This window comes from Platalea leucorodia, assembly GCF_965183815.1.
Source record: "Platalea leucorodia genome assembly, chromosome: Z".
Taxonomy (NCBI): Eukaryota; Metazoa; Chordata; class Aves; order Pelecaniformes; family Threskiornithidae; genus Platalea; species Platalea leucorodia.
In genome coordinates, this window is record NC_138858.1 from 78,607,200 (window position 1) to 78,628,243 (window position 21,044).

The window sequence follows — 21,044 nt, forward strand, 5'->3', positions numbered from 1 at the left end:
ATGTAAGTTTTATGCACATATTTGGTTTGCTTTTAAATAAAACATGAGCAGTTACTCTTGCAATGGGTGGCAGCACTTCATGAAAGGCACACCTTTGACAGTATGTATTATACTAATGATTAGTTGTCTAAGACCTGTCAGGGATGTTGACAATACTGCTGGTTTTTGAAGGTAGGCCATTGACTGTAGGAGTGGAAGGTCATCCAGTCTCTCTCTGGGAAATGTGTCCCACTGCTGAGAGCCAGCCACAGAAGGACTGTACATTAAATTCAAAATCCTAATTCAACATTGCATTCTTGATTCTAGTTGAGCAGACCTAAATATGAGTTCAGGTGCCATTGCTGTGGTATGTTTACTGCCTTGCTTAAGAGTCATATGCTTAAATGCTTTGTTTCGTAGGGGCTTACAGAAGTAATGTGCAAATATGTTTCTGAGGTTGAGAGATATGAGACCAGGATCAAAGTTAACTTGGTATTTTCTCAGGGCTTGCTCACAGAGGATTTGGGTATATCCTAGGTAATCCGATTACTTCAGGAAGCTGAAACAGGATCTTCCAGGGCAGAGCAACATATTATATTTGGTTTAAGGCTTCCAGGCACAAAATATTTAATGTTGTTTCCAAAGAGAAAGTTGTTACCCAAAGAAACTTTGGACAGATTCTGATTTGACAGTTTGGGAGTTGACTTAGGGCTGGTGAAATGACTTTCCTAATCTCAGCAGAATCCTTACTGTACCTCAAACATACCCTTAAATTTTATGTCGTGTTATATATTATCAGGGCTAATTAATATACTCAAAATCATAAAATTATCAGCTTTGTCACGAGGGTAAGTAGGAAAGAACTTCCCTAGATGGGTACCTCTGCTTAGAAAAGGAAGCAGAGTTAGTGTGGAATTAGCTAATTCAAGCAATTAAACACAACTTCCCTTCAAGATCTAGATATATGCCATGTAAGTCCCATTTTAGGACTAGCAACTTTTGTAGATCACTAATGCACAAAACTTCCTCTGTCCCTGGTGCTCTTGAAGACATGTCTCCACAACATACCTCCACAGCAAAACTGTAGTAAAATATTGTTATTATTTCTTGTATTTGGTCAGGATTATCATAGCATGGAGTGTAAATTACACAGTGGTTCTTGATTCTGTGAGATTTGGTTATAAATCAGATGGTGCAGATCAATACAGAAGAGGACTGGAGACGGGTCTGGTTGATTATATGAATTGGAAAAATGTCAAGTGATGAATGTATGGTAGACACATGCCATAGGAATGGATATTGTAGCAGAACATTGCTGAAGGATAGCACATATACTCAGCAACTCTGATTCAGTGGTCAGCATATTTATTTTGCTCCACTTTCACCATGATGAAAATTTACCTGGGGAACATGTAAGATACCGTCTCAAGTTTTAAAAACATGGGTTAAATACTTCAGCTTGCTGGGGGGAAAAAAAAGAAAAAAAAAAAAAAAAAAGGCTGTCCTGAGCAATATCAGCCACTGTTTTCAGCTCATTCTAAGAAATGGTATGAATAAGATCACTGATTTGTTTTGTCTTCTGCAACCCAATAAATCAGGCACCTTTTGTATGACTAGTTTCCTGTTAAAGGCATCTGAAAGACCAAAATGTAGCTGAAATTCATGCCTTTGGGATTCCTTCTCAGATGCTTTATCACTATATATGTTGTATATCTTTTCATATTATAATAATGAGAATCATGAGTTAGGAATTAACTATTTACCTGTATGGTTTTCTGAAAACTCCTCTGGCTATAAAAATCATACTGGAGAAGCCCTCCAAATAAGTTCTGTTACAGAACTTAGCCAATGGACCTTAGCACTTGGAGGGAGAAGCGTGACCATAGACTACTGTTTTCCTGTGAGAAACAAGAGGTCCACCCCTTCTGAGTACAGCAGCAAAACCAGCAACTCCTAAATAGTAAGGGGAGGTTGCTATCAGCTTTTTAAACATGCACATAAAGCTAAATTTCAGTGACTGGAAAAGAGCATCTGGACTTGGGTAAGCAGGCTTAAACAAAATTTTCCAAGCATGTCAGAGCTCTGTTCATTATCAGCTGCTGCAGTGAAGCTATGTGCACTGGCGTTCCAGACATCTTCATTTGAGCTAGTAAACACCTCAAGCCAATTTGATTATGCAGCTTTTTAATGTATGATTTGTTTGCTAACAAAATGTCCACTGTTATTTCCTCACGCTCCAGGATGGCCTCGACAATGAATCCTGGTTCATTCATGTGTACCCCTGCATGTTTGGGTTTTTTTGAACCTGCTGTGCATTACTGTCCATTTGTCAACATTCATTTTTATTCACTATATGTCAGACCAATTCCAAATCCTTATGAAATCTCTTTGCAGCTATCTTGGGGCTCAGCATTTCACTTTCTCCATCAACACTCCATGGAAGTTATCTACGTAGAAGAAAACAACAAGGGCTTTAGTTCTTGTCCCCTTTGAGACCTATTTTAATACTTGGCCCAGCTAGAAGAGGTCCTTCAGTATCGCGCTGTTGTCTGTTTTGTGAACTGTTACCTTATCTAGTCTTTTAACTGGGATTCTCACTACTGAGTGTTGTGCAAAAGCTTGGCAGAAAGTGAAACTTTTTCAAATTCAAATATTCTATGTTGTTATGTGAACTGTGCGTCTGTCTCAGTAGTACTAGCAGGGATGTAATTTCCTGTTTATCTTTTATTTAAAACTGGTCCTGAGTTTTGTTTAAACCCTACCAAAAGAAATACATTCCAAATCACAGAAAATGGCTTTTCTAAAAGTGTTACTTATAAGTACTAACATCTGAATTAAACTACACATATGTGTCTGTGGCTGAAGAGATGAATTTGAAGCAGAAATGCAGAACTTTCTTTTAGGTATATTATGAGAATAAATCCAAATTGCTGGCAGCAAAATATTGTCCTTGTTAATAGAAATTCTGTTTAAAAATATTGTAGTGTTCTTCAGAAATCTTAAGCATCACAGGTGACCATGGACAGTCCTGCTCCCAAAGAAAGGAAGGGCAGGTTTTCCAATCCTTTCAAAAGAAGTCTTCACTGAATAGTGTTTTAAAGAATGGTTTGAGGGATGTTCGTACTGGATTAAAGACGAAATGGTGCAAGCCTGTGGCTTAGCTGAAACTTTTAAATTATTGCTGTTTTGAAGAGTGGACTTGCCAATTGTTCCAGTCATCTACAAGCTTTTCTGTGTGCTTGAATACACTGTCTAATCAAGAAAGACTGATATTCTCAACCTCTCCCCATGTTATACATATACGCCTCCCCCTGGCAAAATTGTACTCTTTCTTTTCCCCGCGTTTCATCCCAAAATGGTAATTTGGAATTAAAATGGAGTGAAAAAAACACAGAATGATGACCAGGAAAAGAAACTCAGAGAAAACCTACAGCCAGCTTCCTGTAGTGAACAACTCTCTGCAAATCTCTGAAAGTGAGATTTGTGCTTGTGCTGTATTCAGGGCATTTTCTGTGCAAACTGTGCCTTTGCTTTTGAGCTTCCTAACATGGCTTCTTAGGCAGTAAAGATTACTGATGGCTTCTTCTCATCTATCATGCTTCAGCTGTGTCATCACCAGACAACTTATGCTTGCAACCAAACATGTTCAAGCCATAGAAGCTTGAAATTTAGTTAGTTTCTAAGTTCAAGGAACATAGGTATGATTATATTTTTCATCTGCATGAGTGTCAGTGCCAGCCAGAGCATGACCCGTGCGAGCACTGTAGGTGCAGATGGCCCACTGTGATGTCACTGAGTGGTGGATGGTGATGTCAGCAAGCAGTGGACTGTGACCTTGCATCCCTTGCTGGATGTCATCAGGTGCCAGCAGAGCCTGGCCCAGCCTGGCTCATGCCTGGACTCCTGCTGAGTGTGCCTGCGACATCTGGAGGGTAGAGCGAGGCTTCTCCTGGTGCTTTGGGGGCTGCCGTCAGCAGCTCTCGGTGTCTGTCCCGGAGCCATCCACTGTGTTTCCCCAGCCCTGCCTGGTTCAGGCAGCCAGGCACCGTGGGGCACGCTTGCAGCAGCAGAGGTGAGCTGTGCGGGGAAACGTCCCCGCGGGGTGGCTGTGGGGCGGGCAATGGGGCTCGGGGAGACAGGAGGGTGCCCTTCTCGAGGGGCCTGGGCATTTCATCCTCCTCTCCCCTCCTGGGACAGCGAGTGACCATGACCTCTCTCCCTTTTGCAGTGTGCGACGCCAGTGAAGGGGAGCAGCTCCTTGTCCTCGGTTCTCCCCACCCTGCCACAAGAAGCAAACATGGCTGTGGAGACAGAGTGGAGCTCCTCCATCTGCCGCAACGTTCAAGATGGTGTCACTTATGTGACACCCTGTCTCCACCACTTCTGCCTGGGCTCCGTTGTGCGGTGGGCAAAGAGGAGACTGTCGTGCCCTCTTTGCAGGCAGACAGTCAACAGCATCACCTACTCTGTGAGGTCAGAGGATGATTTTTTGGAGATGGTTCTTTGACACCCCTCAGATCCATCAGTTGCCAGCAAACAGGATGAGCAGGGGGCTGTGGCACCATCATAGTAAATCGGTGCTGCTATGTGCTGGACGAGGAGGCCTTGGTCCAGGAGCTGCAGCCCTTCCTGCAAGACCAGACGACGACATTTGTGCACCAGCTCACAGATATCGCCGCAGAGTGGTGCAGTGAGCAGATCCTGTGGCAGCTGGACCTCCTGGACTCCCATGCTGCTGAGGAGCAAGAGGACAGCCCTGTGGCTACCCCTGGCCCTGCCGCCTCTCCTGAGGGGACTCCTGTCCCCAACTCCAGAGCACAGGAGGAGCCCCATGAGGAGCTGGGGCAGGCAGTGGCAGATCCCTCTGCTCCTGGCTGGGGCAGGGACTGCTCACCTGGGGACACCCAGTGCCCCCCAAATAGGAGGGCGAGCAGCTCCCAGGCCTCTTCAGCCTACGAGAGGCCATGCCACCGGCAGCACTAGGGTGCCTCAGAAGCTGGCAAAACCAGGGCTGGGCCAGCAGCTGGGGCATGCACTGGCCCCCAAGGGGACTTGGAGGCACTTGTTAGTAACCTAATCAAGAAAGAAGAAAATAAAACTATGAAAATGGGAGGAAAGTCTTAGTGTCTCATTACAAGCAGTGCAGCTGGCATTGCTATGGCCACCTGTGATGCCTTCTCCCCTTTCTCCTAGTGCTGTGCACACCTTCCCCCTCATGTGTCTGCTGCAACTTCCGTGTTGTCTATCATAAGTTGACCTGAAGCTCAGATCCATCAGTTAGAGAGTGTATTCCTCACAAGTTTTTCGGGAGATTATACTGTTTTAACTCTTGCCATCTCAAGTCTTACTTCCAATGTATCTCTCAGTTTATTTGATGACTTCTAGGCAAACAGAATGTTCCATTGTACTGACATTTAAATTTAACTTAAGCTGTATTTTATGACCTTCTGTGATCTGCTAATAATGATAAAGGAAAATTAGTTATGGCATTTAAATATCTTTTTCAAATTTAACCTAAGACTTTTCCCCTTTTTGAATTTTTTCCCTTGAGTTACTTGTATGGACATCCTGCGAGTATACAGACTTAATTCTTTCTATAGAGAGATTAACATATTGCTAATCCTCCAGAAACAGGTCTTTAGCTTTTTTTCAAAAATAAGGAATAATAATAGGACATTTGAAATGGAGCTTTTATTCAACAAACCAGAAATAATTCTGGAAATATATGCTCCTGAGCCTTGATTTCCTACACGTGGACAGAACAAAGAAAGGCAGCTGGTCTCTGCCTTGGCTGGAGGGTTATTTCCCTGAAGCACTGCACCTCTGTCCTGTTTCCAGCTTTCTTCACCTGCAATTCGTATGTGCCAGTCCCAGGGGGATGATGTGTGTTGCAGCAGTGGGCAGCTGGGACACAGCAAGGCGATCCTGAGCTAGGGCTGGATGCTGTGCCTAGGAAACAGACACAGGTGATCTTCCAGAAACCTGCTGCACATGTGAAGAATTGGCTGTTTGTGGAGAAACATCAGTATGGCATTACCACCTTTTGACATGGGATTTCTTTCCTATACTGGGAGTCCGGCAGTGTGGCTACCTCTTTGTGATAAACAGCCAAGGCCATCACCCTGTGGTGAGGGTGATTGTGTGCTTGCAGAGCTTGAAGACAGGGTGGGTGATGAAGAGATCCAGCTTCAGCTTGCAATGTCTGCTCAAATCAAAGGCAAAATTCCTAATATTTCAGCAGTGGAGGACTGCACCTGTAGTCTGTGGTTTTACAATGAAATCACTCTCTTGGACAAAGCTAAGCATGCACAGAGGTGTTCACAGGTCCTCCGCATTACATTTAAAAATATGCATCTAGAATTTCAGTAATAAATTTTGGTTTCATTTCTGTTCCTTATTTTTTCCCACAGGTTCACATGTGGACTTTTCGTACTCTTTTTTTGGTATGTGAAAGCTGCAGCATCATTCCCAGTTTTTCTGTTTGTGCTACTGAGAATTAATTCAACAATTTTCTTAATCAGGTCTGCATAGAAGGTTTGATTTTTTTGACAATCTTTTTCTTTAATAAATACATTTTGCATTAGCATACTTAAGTGACAGTAGTAACAGAGCACTTGTAATAAAACTGCATTGCTTTATGAATTCCCATTTTCCCTTCTAGATACTTTGAACATCTGTTTGGGGTTTTATTACTTTGGTTTCCATCCTCTGCCCTCCTGTTAAGAAATAAAGCATTTACCAAATTTATTTGGCTCTGAAAAGTGAAAGACAGTGTGGTCTCATTGACTTTATATGACTAGAAACCAGTGTCTGCTGCTTCCTTGTTCTCATCGCTTTTTAACTGAATCATTGGACAAAATTTGCAAGGCTTTGAGATGTACTCACCATCCAACTATTCCCATTAATGATAATGATACTTGGGGTGCTGGGCACATTTGAAAACTATGATTTTCTATTCAACTTGTATTTAAATGAAGTCACACCATTGTTTTACATTGGTGATGGGATGGGTAGGTTATGCTTGCAACAGGTTTTAAAGCTGATAAGTCTTTCCATTGCTCGTGTCTCTCTCCTATATACAGTTATCCCATCATCCTTCTTTCCTGCTTTCTTAAATGGTGTTTTCTTTCTTCTATTATTCTTATGGTGTTCTGCCTCTTGTAATTTTAGAGAGATTCTGTTATATTTCCAGAGAGCTCCCTTCCTCTTCAGATACCTAATCCAGATGCCACTTTTCCTTGGACATGTCCTCTAGATTTTCATATTGTCTCAGTAGAGCAGCCATGGAATGAGCTGAATTATGTTGGTTTGATGGTTGTGTCAGTCTCTGCGAGCTCCACTTAAAACCACATGAACTCCTTGCAAGCACAGAAAACCTGTGTGTAGCCCATAAGCAGGCATAACACAGGTGCTATCATCTCCCTTTTCAATCTGATTAAAAACAAGGTATTGATGACTTGGCATAACACAGGTGCTATCATCTCCCTTTTCAATCTGATTAAAAACAAGGTATTGATGACTTGCCTTAAAGAGACCTGTGTGAACTGACTCTAATTATGTAAAGTTCACTTTGTACTATTAGTGTTCTCAGTAGTTTTAAGGCTTTTTTAATTGTAAATTTATTATATAAATAGTCTTACAGAAATTCCAAAGCAGTACAGGCTCATGTTTAAAACTATTGGATCTAAATTGCCCATACCTTGTTCTTTCTGCTGTCTCACTACCTTATTCACATTGAATACTATTCACTTCCCAAGAAGTACTCCTGGAATAATCTAACAATACGCTAACAAGGGTTGTAGAAATAATTATAAGAACTAATTTTTCAGATCCAAAATCTATAGTCTTTACTCTTCCAGAATATTGATTCAGTGATATTTTCCACCATTCTGCTTACCCAAATGGTGCTGAGGAGCAAAGACTCTGGGATTAGTTTCTTATGCTCTCCTGGGCTCAAACTCACAGGGTTTGACAAGGGGTAGAAGGAAGGTATGTCGAAGGAAGTTGAAGCTGAAACAGATCATAGTGTACAGAACTAAGGTGATGCATTCAGAGTAAGTCAAATATGTAGCAAGAACTATGTCTTCTGAGTCCCAGTCCAAAACTTCAACTAGAAAATTAATCTTCGCATTTTCAGTGGAGCCAGAACCCAGCTTGTATAGGGACAAAGAAATCGTGAGAAATAAACTCTGTTTTCATTCCCCTCAAAGTTATCTTGGAATTTATATCAATGTTGCAGGATATATGAATGAGATGATTAATACAACTGTAACAGAAACAAAAAAAGGAGAAAAAGTTTGGGGGAGGGGCTGTTTGTTTGTTTGTTTTACCTAGGTTTGGTTAAAATAAGTATTTTTGTTCAAGAACATAAAAGGGATTAAAAAAACAGTGTCTTTTGAAATATCAAAGTGTGGGAATGGAGCTGCTTTTACATCCAGAGCTGCCTAAGAGTTTGCTTTTACCTGGCAACATGTCTTTGATCATTTGTGTAAGGCTTTGATCTAGGTGCCTGAATAGGACACAAGGGACAGTGTGCCAGGACATTATCATTAAGTGCTCTGTATTTGTTCTCTCAGCTGCTTACTTTGCATTATAACATGCTGTTATTTTTTCATACAATTCCCAGCCCCCAGGGCAGACACTGGCACAGGTGAATCCTGCCTGCAAGTATCACTGAGAAAAAGTTTCTAAGAGCAAAACCAAATATTTATTCGCCACTTTCTAGAAAACTGCATTTGCACATTTTTTTGCAAAACAGTTTCCTTATGAGGCCAACTTCACCAAATAACAATGTTCCCTTTGAAATTGCCCTCATAGCTTCCTCTCAAAGATTTAATTAGATATAATGGTATCAAGAGGTCTGCACCGATCCCAAGATATGATGATTTTCAAGTAGGAAGCTATTGTGGAAGTTTTCCTTTGGCAGCTTCCCTGAGTTCCCTGAAGACTCTATCCCCTAACATCTAGCAGTCTATAGACAGAAATGAATATTTCTTGAGAAAGTAAAAGCTATTAGCAAATTATAGGAACATTAGCCAAGTTACAGAATTCACAATCAGTTACATTTGTGCTTCCTCACCTGAGTGCTGGGAGGTGTGTGGAGGTCTTGATAACAAATGTGAGGCTGTTTCGAAGAGATCACTAAGAATAAAAAAAGTTTCAGCAGCAGAATACTTCCAAGGAGAATATATATCTGCCTGATACAAGAAGTGAGATGTCAGAAATAGACACAGCAAATTATGACAAATTGACACTTGTGAGATTAATTGAGTGATGGAATTAGTAGATTTCCTCCATTAATTTACCTATTTATGAAGGACACAACTAAGTAAAAAATAAACTGCCAAGCCACAGTAATGTAAAAATGTGAATGCCTGTGCCAGGGATGTGTGTCACCTTATGGCAAAATTAGATGTATGAGCAATAAGTAGGGCAGGAGCTGATTAATGGAACAGGCAGAGAAGCAGCTCTAGATTTCCTTTTTTGATGTAGTAAAAAAAAAAAATCAAATTGGAAGGCACATATTGCATATGGTGGCAGGCAAAAATTATAATACAAACAGACATGCACTGCAAAACAGAATTCTAGCTACAAAAAATTAAGTAATCTAATTACCTGTTGTTTTTTTTTTTTCATTTTTGGATGATATTTCTTGACACTTTGACATTGCACGGGGGAGAAAAAAAAGAAATTGGAGTAGAGTTGAAGGGAAAAGTTGATTCTGATGTTCTAACAAGGGGGCTTTCCAAAGCCCTTAGCAGTTACCCAAGCATCTTTCTGACTACAGCAGTGGTGGATGCTACTTGACTGTGAGTTATCTGTGGTGAACAGAAGTTTGAATGAGGATTAATCAGAACAGTAATGTGCTGAGAAGGAGAAAACTTTGGAAGAAAATTGCCTGTGAAAGAGAGGACTAGAACAAACAGGAAACAATGGGAAACATGCCGGGCAGGTCGTACACAGTTTCTTTCTACCCTAAGGTCTGTGTTTTTATAAAAACTGAAATGCTTTTGTTTATTTGCAAAGAATGTGTGGAGACAGCAAAAGCCTTTGCTTGCCTGCAAGTTGGGAAAGTTGCCTGTGAAGGTAATTCTTAGTAGTTTAGCCATTACTGGCCAAGTAGGTAAAGGGGAATCTTGTTGCAAGGCTACAACAGTAGGCAAAGGGATCTTTGTGCTCTCGTTAGATCTAGTCAAACAAGTTGCTTCAGTCTTCACTGCTACCTTACCACTTCACCACTACCTTACCTTGTTCTACTTTACCCAGTGAGCCAGTGTCTCTTAAAGGAGAATAATATTATCAGCTAAGAGCAGGTGAGATTTACATAGTGTCATCGTAGTACTCTCAGCCTGTGTTGTAGGAAACAACAGCATTTCAGGCTGTGGCTGTATTACCATACCAGTTGAAGGTATGACTCTAGGTCTCAGCTTGACCACACTCCTTACACTTTACTTTAGCACTAGTCTAGCATAAGGCAGCTGGCTTCAGGCCTGAGGTGTGTCTCATATTTGAGCTGCACAAAGGGGATGAAGACATGGCTGCTGATAGTCAGCCCAAGGGCAGATTTTCTTTTTAAATGCTCCTCTCAGAATGGTCTGGAGGAATGATCTTCCATCAACCCAAATTCATTAAACTTTAGAAAGCATGAAGAGGTCTTTGAAATGGAAGAAGTTCTACTAACCTGGCAAAGGAATGTTGTTATTTTCACATTGCTGATTGCTGAGAGTTTATAAAAAATCAGAAATAGTTGTGGTCCTGCTTTGGAAGGGAAGAGAATGCAGGAAGAACAGGGTTGCACAATGGCATGCAATTTTCCTAGTCATTTAATGAAGAGCATGGCTACCACGTCGGGTTGCTAACAGAGAATCATAAATCCTTTCATTTTCACCTTTTGATGGCTTGGGCATATCTCTGCAAATGAGAAAGGGGAGCAAGGGGCAGAGCTCCTTGGATAGCAGGTGTGTTTTTTACTAGCAGGTTATGCAAAGTTCCCATAGACAGAGCTCTTGGAAATTATCCCGTCACTGAAAGCTAATGACAGCCATTTGGTCTTGTGCTGGACTCTGTCACATAAGCAGTGGGGTCGAGGCTGCCTGTCCACAAGTGCAATGTGGTAATTTCTCAGGAGTAACAGTGCTGGTGCAGTCTGTTCTTAAAAACAAGAAGGCGTGCTGTGGGGTGATGTTGTGCATATGTAGTGTGCATATGCGGATACTATGTGGTGTTTCCACGGCCAAAAGGGGCAGAAGATTCCATATGCTTTGCTTAAAAGCTTCCTGACGTCCAGTTCAGTGTCTGCACTGAACTCTTAACTCAATGAACTGGGTCTAATAGCCTATGATTTAATTTTACTGCAGATTGAATATTGACAACCTAGAACTGTTACTCTCCGCTGACACCTTGATAAATGTTTATGGCTTGATGTTTAGAATGTGAGATTGGCTGTCTTCCTTAACATTACTTTGAAAGCAGAAAATGAACTCTTGCGAAGAAGATTATGGTGAACAGCATATCACTGTGAATGTTGCCACGTTGTGCTAATTAGATGTGGAAATTGTGATGGTTTCTGTGATACGTATAATTAATTTGTATGCCTTTCAAAGCTTTTGTGGAACAGATATCCTGCTGAGATTAAGCCATTAGCACAAAATATAGCGCAAAATATCCTGCTCTCTTTTTCATTTCACAGTATTGAAAGCCAATCAGGCATTTTTGCTTAGCATTGAAAAAAAAATCTCAGATGCATTTTGCTGGATTAAATAACAAATCCAACCCTTGGCATGAACATGTGGACTCAAGGTATAAATTGGCATTCTGCTAATTCCAGTGATGTTATGTAGATGGTTATATCAATGTCAAATGCAGCCAAGGGTTCAGGGATCAAATTCTCATAGGAGGAATGATGACAAGGAAACAAAACAACCCTGGAGTAAAGCATCTTGTCTTGAGAGCTGTTCTGCAGCCTACAGAAAGGGATGAAAGATAATTTTACTTGGGTACTCAGTTTTTTACATGGTCCTGGGATCTCTGGAAACAGTGTGTGATTGCTGCTTTGAGGACAACCTGTAACAAAGTTAGAGAAGGAGGGGAACATCCATGCTCTACTCAAAGGCAGCTATCTTGATCTGGCACGAGCTGTTACCTGTGTGACCAGATCTTGTGCTTCAGCATCAGGTGTAATAAAGAAGTCATGTTGGAAAGCATGAGCATTTTAAAATAAAAACTTCAGTTTAAAATTTGGTCAAGTAACATATGGAATATTTCACAACTATTTTGGTCTGTGTGTGTTTTTTTACCAGCTTTGTGCTAGGGCCTTCCTTTGCTTTTTCCTTCTCCCTGAAATTGAGCACTTCTGTTGTCTGATTTGCAGCTTTGGCTTAGTTCCTGGTGCGAGAAGGCTCTTTCAAGAAGATCCAGACCCTTAAGCATTAGGTTGTGTGCAGTTCTTCACAGGTGTCTATGTTTGCTCCATAAAATAGAACCATTTCCACATGACATCTTTTGCATTACTCATATGTGATTTAAACGTCTTCAGGACAGTAAGTCTCTTTCCACAACTGCATTCAGATGCTCAGCAGCATCCATGCTTCTTTTTAATGATGCATGGATCATGTCATTGATTCACATGATATGTTTGATTATGTACCTTTTGGTGGTTTATTTCTTTTTTTCTAAGTTGTTTCACAGAGATAATAATTGGCAGTTCTGTGTGTCCAAAGGGTAGCTGTGCAAACCTTCAGTCTGTCAGCAAGTGACAAGCACCTACCTGTAGTTCACTGGGATGTGGCGGCAGTCCAGATTTTGACAAGTTACTTTGCATTTCTCAGAGCTGATTCTTTTTTAATTCCTGCCTAATTTGTCACATGCATGATTGCAAACAATTGAAACTGGTAACAGAACTTAAGTCAATTAATGACAACACTGCTGAATAGAAATAGTTATTTTCATTACACCTGCCATTTACATCAGATACTGCAATGGATTGTGATCCTAAGAATCACTTTTTGGAACGAGTGAGGCAGCTGCACTGTTCAGGCTGCTCAACATTCAGCCTCCAGCTGTGGCAGCTGGAGGCACGGGCTTCTGCACCAAGGCAGAATGCATTAGAAAGTGCATTAGAAACAGCACAGCTTTGGAAGGAGACTGACTTTTTTCCAGCAACCAGTATTTCTTCATTGCAACAGCTGATATTTTTCCAGGTTTGATAACACAAATATGCACTAATCTTAATCATTGCAAACTGTCCTAGCTCCCTGAGGACAGTTCTATAGCCGTGGGTTTGCCTCTCAGTTATGAAAGATTTGAGCTTTACATATTCCCTACAACCTACAGGGCATTGCTGGAAAGTACAAACTGCATATGGAGACAATTTCAGTCAATGGTTGCGATGTGTTGGTGGCTAAAACCTTTCTAGTTTTAGGGCTGTGTGTTTTTAAGTCAATAGGCAGTAGGCTGTTCATGTGACAGCTTTTTCTCAAGTAAAGGTCATGTGGGATGAGGACTGGTAAAACTTTATACACTTACTCCATTTGAGGTGTTCCATCAGTGGCCACCATTGTTGCTTATATTTCTATTAATAAATAGAAATAGTCTGCCAAAGTTTTATCCCTGCCTGCTAGCCTGAACTCTTTGGGAGTGTCCCAGCAGCAGGGCCAGGCTGGCAGCCCTGGAAAAGAGCAAGAGAAAGAAGGTTTATGTGCTGTATGGTTGAGTATGATCAAAAAAGAACATGACTTCTTCACACTTGACTCTGAAATCCCAGAGTAGTATCCCCTGGCTCAGCACGCTTCTTGAGATGCAACAGAGGAAAAATACAGTGAAGTTCTGATGGTTTTTCTGCCTGCAGTTGTCTGGGAGTGTCTTGAGGATAGTGGTCTCAATCTCATCTAATCTTTACCAAAACTGCTGGTTTGGAGAAAGGACCATTTCTACTTCCTGCAAGTAAAGCTGGCATTCAAGGCTGTCCATAATTTGTACACAAATTATTCCAGCAAGGCTACACCTCAGGAAGGAGAAGTCGCCTTTGCCGTGCCTGCAAGGAGCTGAGACGTGGTGGAGAGTGCAGAGGCAGGAGCTGGGAGAGCTGTGTTTTGCCTCCAGCTTTGGCACTGGCCTGAGCTGCCGAATCTCCCTTCCGTTGGTGCCTCATTTTCCCCATCTAAAACCTTAGAAAGTTAGGTGTCCTTGAGGACTTTGGGATTTACAGAGAAAAGTGCTATGGAAGAGGTGGTTATTTCAGTGCTGGTGAGGTTAAATGCCAACTGCTCAAAATACGCTGCTGGAAAGCCCACAAATCCAAAAAGCTATATTTCTAAGTGTTACATTTTTAATGCTGCGTAGGTGAGGAGAGTGGAAAGGCCAAGGATAACGGGAAACAAGTGAGGAATAATAGCACTTTGGGCTTGCAAGAATTAGCTAACGTTAGTGTTATTTGGTGCACATCATTGTGGGATATGAGTACTGACCCACTCCTGCTTGTCCATCCATGCATAATGAGCAGGAGGAGTGGAACATACTAAGTGTAATTCCCTCATGAAATATTGATGTGGAGACAAAACAGAGAATTTAATCAACTGAGATTTTTCATTTGGTGCTTTGTTAAGGAGGGCATAAAGTAACAAAGCTAAGACAGCTTTAAGAGGCAAAGTTTGCAGAAAAAAAAATTATCTTTCAAAAGATTCACTGCTGATAGCTAGAAAAAAGCATACAGAGTTACAGGTCCAGTTAGCCTGCTCTTTGCGTTTCTTGTTTGACAGAAGAAAAATGTAATCTGTTTCTTTTATTTCTTTATTTATCTTTACAGTCATTTGGTCTAATAAAAAATATTATTTCTTGCTCCTTGATGGCATTTTTCAGCAACAAAAATGTATATAGCCAAAACTTTTGGATCAGCTCCACATGAATCTATCTTTTTATTATTATTGGACTTCTGAATTTAGGGTGTAATTTCTGATCTCTTATTTCAGAATTGTCAGCCTAAAATAGCTTTTACTGAACTGATTTCCTGACATGAGAGGTTATGAAGGAATTACTTCTAACTGGTGCTCTAAGCAACAAAATACACTGTTTACTGAAACGTCGTCATCTTATTTATGTTTTGAGAACAGTAACCTTTTTCTGAACTGCCAGTTTCACTGTATTTCTAATTGGTACTCATTTCAAAACATTTGGAGAAAAAAGAAGAAAGGCATATATGCACTAAGGAACAGGTCTGATGAGATTGCAGAGGAGATGATTGCTACTTAAAACTACTGTCTTTATAGCATGACAAATGTTTTGGGCATATGATGACAGGCACAAATGAACATTTTACTCATCATTTCTGAACCGAACAAAGTAAATAACCTAGTTGAGGTCAGTGACAGTGATTGATGGATCTGCTCAAGACTTTCACAGATTCATTGCAACTCTGTCATCCTTGTCTCTTAAAAGGGCCTTCAATCAATAAATGAACAGCAGTACAATGCACTAGAATCAGGAGCATAAGCAGTTAACAGAAATTCACAGAAAATTAACTGTGCAGAGAAATTGCTCTTTTTGTTCCCTCCTGTCAAAATGTTGATAACACACACTCTCCTTCAATGATCTCTGTATCATGGTTTTTTTGGTGCATGATGAAGGCCACACAATAAGATCAGTGCTGTGGTTTCTGAAGAAGAGCTTTCCTTGTAGTGACTCGCCCCAGACAAATATTTCATTCATAGACAGTAAATGATGCTGTCTCACCCAGAGCGGGTACCAGGAGGAATATGATTATAAAATAAACAGAGACTGTATCTACCAAAAGTTGCTACACAGCTTAGGTTTCAGGGAATTTAAATTCATTTGCTTTGAAATGAATTTGTAATTTAGCTCTGGAATGAACACAATCATGGCTGTACGATAAGATGCGTGGGCTTTTCCTGTGTCAGGGTGCATCCTCTGGCATATAAGAGCATCTGAACCAGGGAAGACCTAGGTTTTTATGAGCTTCTTCCAGACTTCCATCTCCATGCAAAAGAAACCCAGGCACAAAACCCAGACTGACATCTTGGTGGGCATAGACTATTAGCTAGATTTAGAAATAGGCTATAAATTTAGGCTTACAGGCTTACCAGACTTGCATTTGATTTGGGCTTTGTCTTTTCTTTCCAGTAGGTCTAGTTTTGAGGTGAGGTCCTAAATTTTCATGGTTTACAGATACCTTGTTCTCAGTAGAAGAATGCCATGTTGACACAGTGCTGGCCTCTCACAAGAGATCAGTGTTTCATGTGGATATCTAAGCTGCTCTGGAGTTTAGAGAGTGAGAAAGCAATAGTGTTACTCTGTCAGGCTCTCCCAGGAGATGTTGTTTTGCTCCCTTTGCTAGAAATATAATGCAGGCATTTGAAATGTGTCTGGCATTGTCAGCTGCTCCTCACTTTCTCTGTAACCCATCCCAGATGTATTTCCATCTGCATGGAAAGTGAGGAACAGGACCCGAAGGCCAGGTAGCTGGCCTGGTTGGCAGCATAATGCAGTTAATGACCTCTCCTGAGTAGCAGTGTGTATGACCTCGAGCAAGATCTCCATGGAGTTCTGCACCTGTGTGGTCCCAGCTAGCTTGGTGTAATAGAAGAATAGTAAGCTCACACAGGCCTGTGATCTACTAACTCCTCACCAGCTCCTTGCATGTTCTTCTCGGTGGGGTTAGATGGAAAGGTTTTTTTATTCAGAAAGATTGAGGTCTTTGTGTTTGGTTTATGTCCGTATAACCTGGGTCTCCTAGTGAATTTATAGAATAGATTTCTTTTACTGCTTCATATCATTGGTCTACTTCTCTGTCCTTTTGGGCCTTTAGGATGTGAAATAGATGAAGGAGGAAGTGCATCTTCTCCAAATAAGCTGATTTGCAGAGCCAAATGAGATGCCAAGTGCTATAGATTGGAAGATCTATAGGCTTGTCTGTTTCTTCTCTTTTTGGCCTGCACTGAAATAGTGAGGTGGGACAGAAGTTTTACACCACTTTTTGTTGATAAGCAGAACTATCAAGTTTCTGCAGAAAAAAAACCCAGGCAAATCCTTACTGAGCCTTATGGAAGGCTCTTGTAACTAGCTGTGATTCTGATTCTAGAGAAAAAGATAGCATTTTCACAAACTGCAGTCATGAAAAAGAAGGCTGGAGGATGTTTTGAGACATCATCCAGAGGGACTCCTCACTTTCCTCCAGAAACAGCAATCCCACAGACTCTCTGCGTAATTACACCTTGCGTTTCTCCTTAATTTCTTTCCTAGATCTTTCTTACTCCAGTTTTAGTTCCTGATTTCTTTTCCATTAAGTTATCCTCTTCAAGGAAGTTTATTACTTTCTCATGAGAAGCTATCTTCTGCATATTGGAAGACTTGTACCTCTGGCTTTTCTTTCTCTAAGCAAAACTACTAGTGCTTCTTCACCCATTCATCAGAGGCTACATTTTGCAGAGCAGTCTTTTTTCTGGATTTCCATCAGTTGGTTCACCATCACCAGTTTGAAATGTGTTGAACTGATCTTCACTAGTACTGGATAGGAGAGAAATTTTAGGTATCTCACAAGATCTCATCCCACCCTGTACAATTTGGTAATATCTACCAATGACTTCAGGATCCTGCCTTGCTGACTGTAGTTATATTTCATTCTGCTATATACCATTATAGGAAAAAAAAATCCTCTAACATGTAGAGTGATTAAAAGAATAAAGGACTATCATAGCCAGATAAGCAAAAGTATCTGATGTATCACTTCTAAGAGCTCTGCAATCTGCTTAATGGGACAATAAACAGGCTGCAAAATGTTCACAGAAATACTCTGACTGGTGATATAACCTTGAACTAGACTCAGGAATTCTCCTCCCAGCTTTTTAAGTGTGGTTGACTCTACCTCCAAAAGTGAGTGTATGACAAAACCAAATTCTGTATCCAGTCACAGAAGTGTAGGTTTGGAGGGTTTCTTCTGAATAAAAAGAAATGCATTTGGATTTGCAATAAGATCAAGATTGGGAGGGATCAGGATTTGTCCATCAGGGAGGTAATATAGCAGAAAGACACAGCTCCAAGCTGTATTATGCAATGAGGTTAGGACTCTTGTCCCATGGTATACATGCAGCACTCTGTGCTGATCAGCTTGCAGTACATTCAGAACACAAGCTTAGCAGTTGTCCCTATGAAACTTACAGGTAATTTTAGCCAAATTTCCCTGAAGAACCAGAGCTCTGCTAAATTCAGAATTAATTTCAATGCTATTATCTAGGAAAAGATAGAAATATTTTCCCCTTGCTTTCCCCTTTTCCTCCCTTCCCTCCTTCCTACTTTTTTTCTTTCCTTTTCCAGAAAAATAAGATGAGAAGCTTTTTTTCCAAGAGGTCAGACTAAAGAAACATAGACTTGACACTAAAAAACAAAACAAAAAAAACCCCAAGGGCCTACAAGAATGAATTATGCATGGTGGAATTTTCTCCATTAGAAGAGATGAAAATATGGGAAGCAGACCTTCATTTTGTGCTGTATTACAGGCACAGATCAATGCCAAGCACGATACAAAGCCAGCAGTGACTCCATTAGTGTGATAATTTTGCCTCAGAGCTGCCTCTCTGAACAGCAGATTTTTACTAGCATTGCAAAAGCCAACATGTACTCTGTGCTGGGGGGGGGGTGGGGGTGGGGTGTGTGTGTGTGTGTGTGTGTGAATTCATGGAGTGTGAATCCCCTTTAAATTCTCAACACCTGAAGCTGAAGGCCAGAAAATCTGAAGTAAGTTTTAGAGAGATGTCGCAGAATCTCTCCATGATCTAGCCCTCCTGCCTCTCCAGCCTGCACAACCATCACTTAAACCACCTGTGTTACAAATCAGGCAATGTCTGTAGTTCATTTACCAGCACAGATTTAAACAAAAAAGGCTGTGAAAAGCTCCTGAAAGGAATCATGCAGAAAAAATGGAAGTTTTCCAGTGATCTCTGGAGCATAGGTTGGAAGGCATGAAAAAGGACACAGCTACTTCAGCTTTCTATAGTTTCACCATGCTAAGAAGATACTATTGCTTGTAAGAAAGGTGAGTGGAGGTGGCACATGGCAAAATGAGTCTGCCAGAGGCTAGAAGGACTCACACAAAGGCAGAGCATTCACATGCCTATGTCTTTCCCACTCAGATAGGAGGACTGCCTAGAGCTCCTGGAGGTAAGGTAATAAGGAAACAAATAAACGCATTCTAGTATACTAGAATTTTTTTTTTTATCCTTGGCCTTGTGATACTTTGCAGCTTTGAGAGCACGGGGCAAGAAAGCCCTGTTTAAAAATGAATTTCTTTTTTTTCTTTTCTTTTGAGTTGTACTGCCAGCTGCTGAGTTTTCAGAAGATGACCTTTGGAAGGTATAATTCAACTGATTCTTCTGCAGTGGCAATAAGTAGTACCAGGGTGAGGAGTATCCCAATATGAGCAAGTGTGAACTACAAAAACATCCCCCAAAGGAAACTGAGAGAGATGCTCAAAAATTTGGTCCTGGAGGTCAGCCTTCTAACACTTTCTCCTTGCAAAAGTGTAGAGTCAGTCATAGTGCAGTTCAGAAATCAAAGTGACAGTGGAAAGAACTGACAACTGAATACTCAATGTGGTCCATTTCCTAAGAGCTGGTTTATTATTCAGATGATGTTTCTAGCCCACTAGATCTTTGAACATTTGAAGTGTTTTCTGAACAGTGCTTTTGGTGAAAATTGTGTGTGGCATTTCTGAATAATCAGGTCATTCTTCTCTAAGGAAGAAAACAGAAGTGGTGAACTTCTATTTATGACATAACTATTTAAAAATGAATAACTGGAATAGGAAATTTCCATACTAGTGCTTATTATAGTCCAGAACATTTTCTTGAAGAGTGACATTACTATTTTGAAAATCTATATTAGCTGGATGTGGCTTTAACCCTAGAGAATGAGATTTCATACTTGTTTCTTTTCAGTTGATATTTTCTGGATGTGGTTAAGTCTTAACTTTGGTGGCATTATGGGATGGAAACCTACATCTGGTATAAAAAGTAAAATCTGACACTTTTTTTTTTTTTCTATTCAGCATATCTTTTTCCTACAGGCAGATGCAGGGAGGATGGAGGTGCCAGATGTATGTTATGTATTTCTCCCTCAGCATTCATTAGTTTTCTGCATTTGGGCCTCTTTTTAAGTCTCCATGTTTTATAGTGGGCATTCTTCATCTTTTCAAGCAATATTTGCACTTGCCATACTTCTCACCCACTAGTAATTCTGCGAAATTCTCCACCAGCCCCATTCTGAATCCACTGACTGAGCTAATCACAAGTGCTGTTGTGTTAATGCAGGCAGCAGCAATTACAGTTCCTCTTCCCTTACAAAACACAAAGTACTTACTCCCCTTCCCAGGCACAGGATTTTGCTTACACGCTTTTTTGCTGGTGCTGCATTAAAAGCTTACAGTCTAACAGTGTTGCCGTGCTTGATTCGTGCTGTGTACACGTATGACATGAGGTGACAAACTAGAGTAGCTCATGGTTGATCCTCTTCCTCCTGTGCAGAGATTACTTGCCTTCCCATTACTTAGCAGGAGGTAGTAGGGTGAAATTAATGACTGTTCAGCCTTCATTCAAGTCACAGGGCTTTAGCATAGCCTGATAGCAGTGGCTGCTGCACCCCTTTGGTGAGCATAGTGTGCTTTCTATGAAGTGTTTTGTGCTTGTCCTTTGTATGAATAATTTCAGACTTCCTCGGCAGCTGGGCACTCCTTTCCACCCTTCTTCATGTTAATCTTACTTCTGCCTCCTGCTTATGACCTTCCTGATGTCTTCCAGATATTTGGTAGTGGTCCAGGTAGAAAATACCTCACAGCTGCTGAATATGGCATTGTTTTTCAGCCAAAGCATAATTTTCTAATTCTACAGGTTTGCCACTCAGATTCACTTACAAGTTTCAACAGGAAACTCTTCTTAACAACATTTTCCTTACACAGGTCAGTCTTCACTTCTACATGAGACATCCATGTATCATGGCAGAGTAAATGTGCTAGTGTCAGTTTCTCATTAAAAAAACAGAATGTTGAGGGGATCTTTAATTTA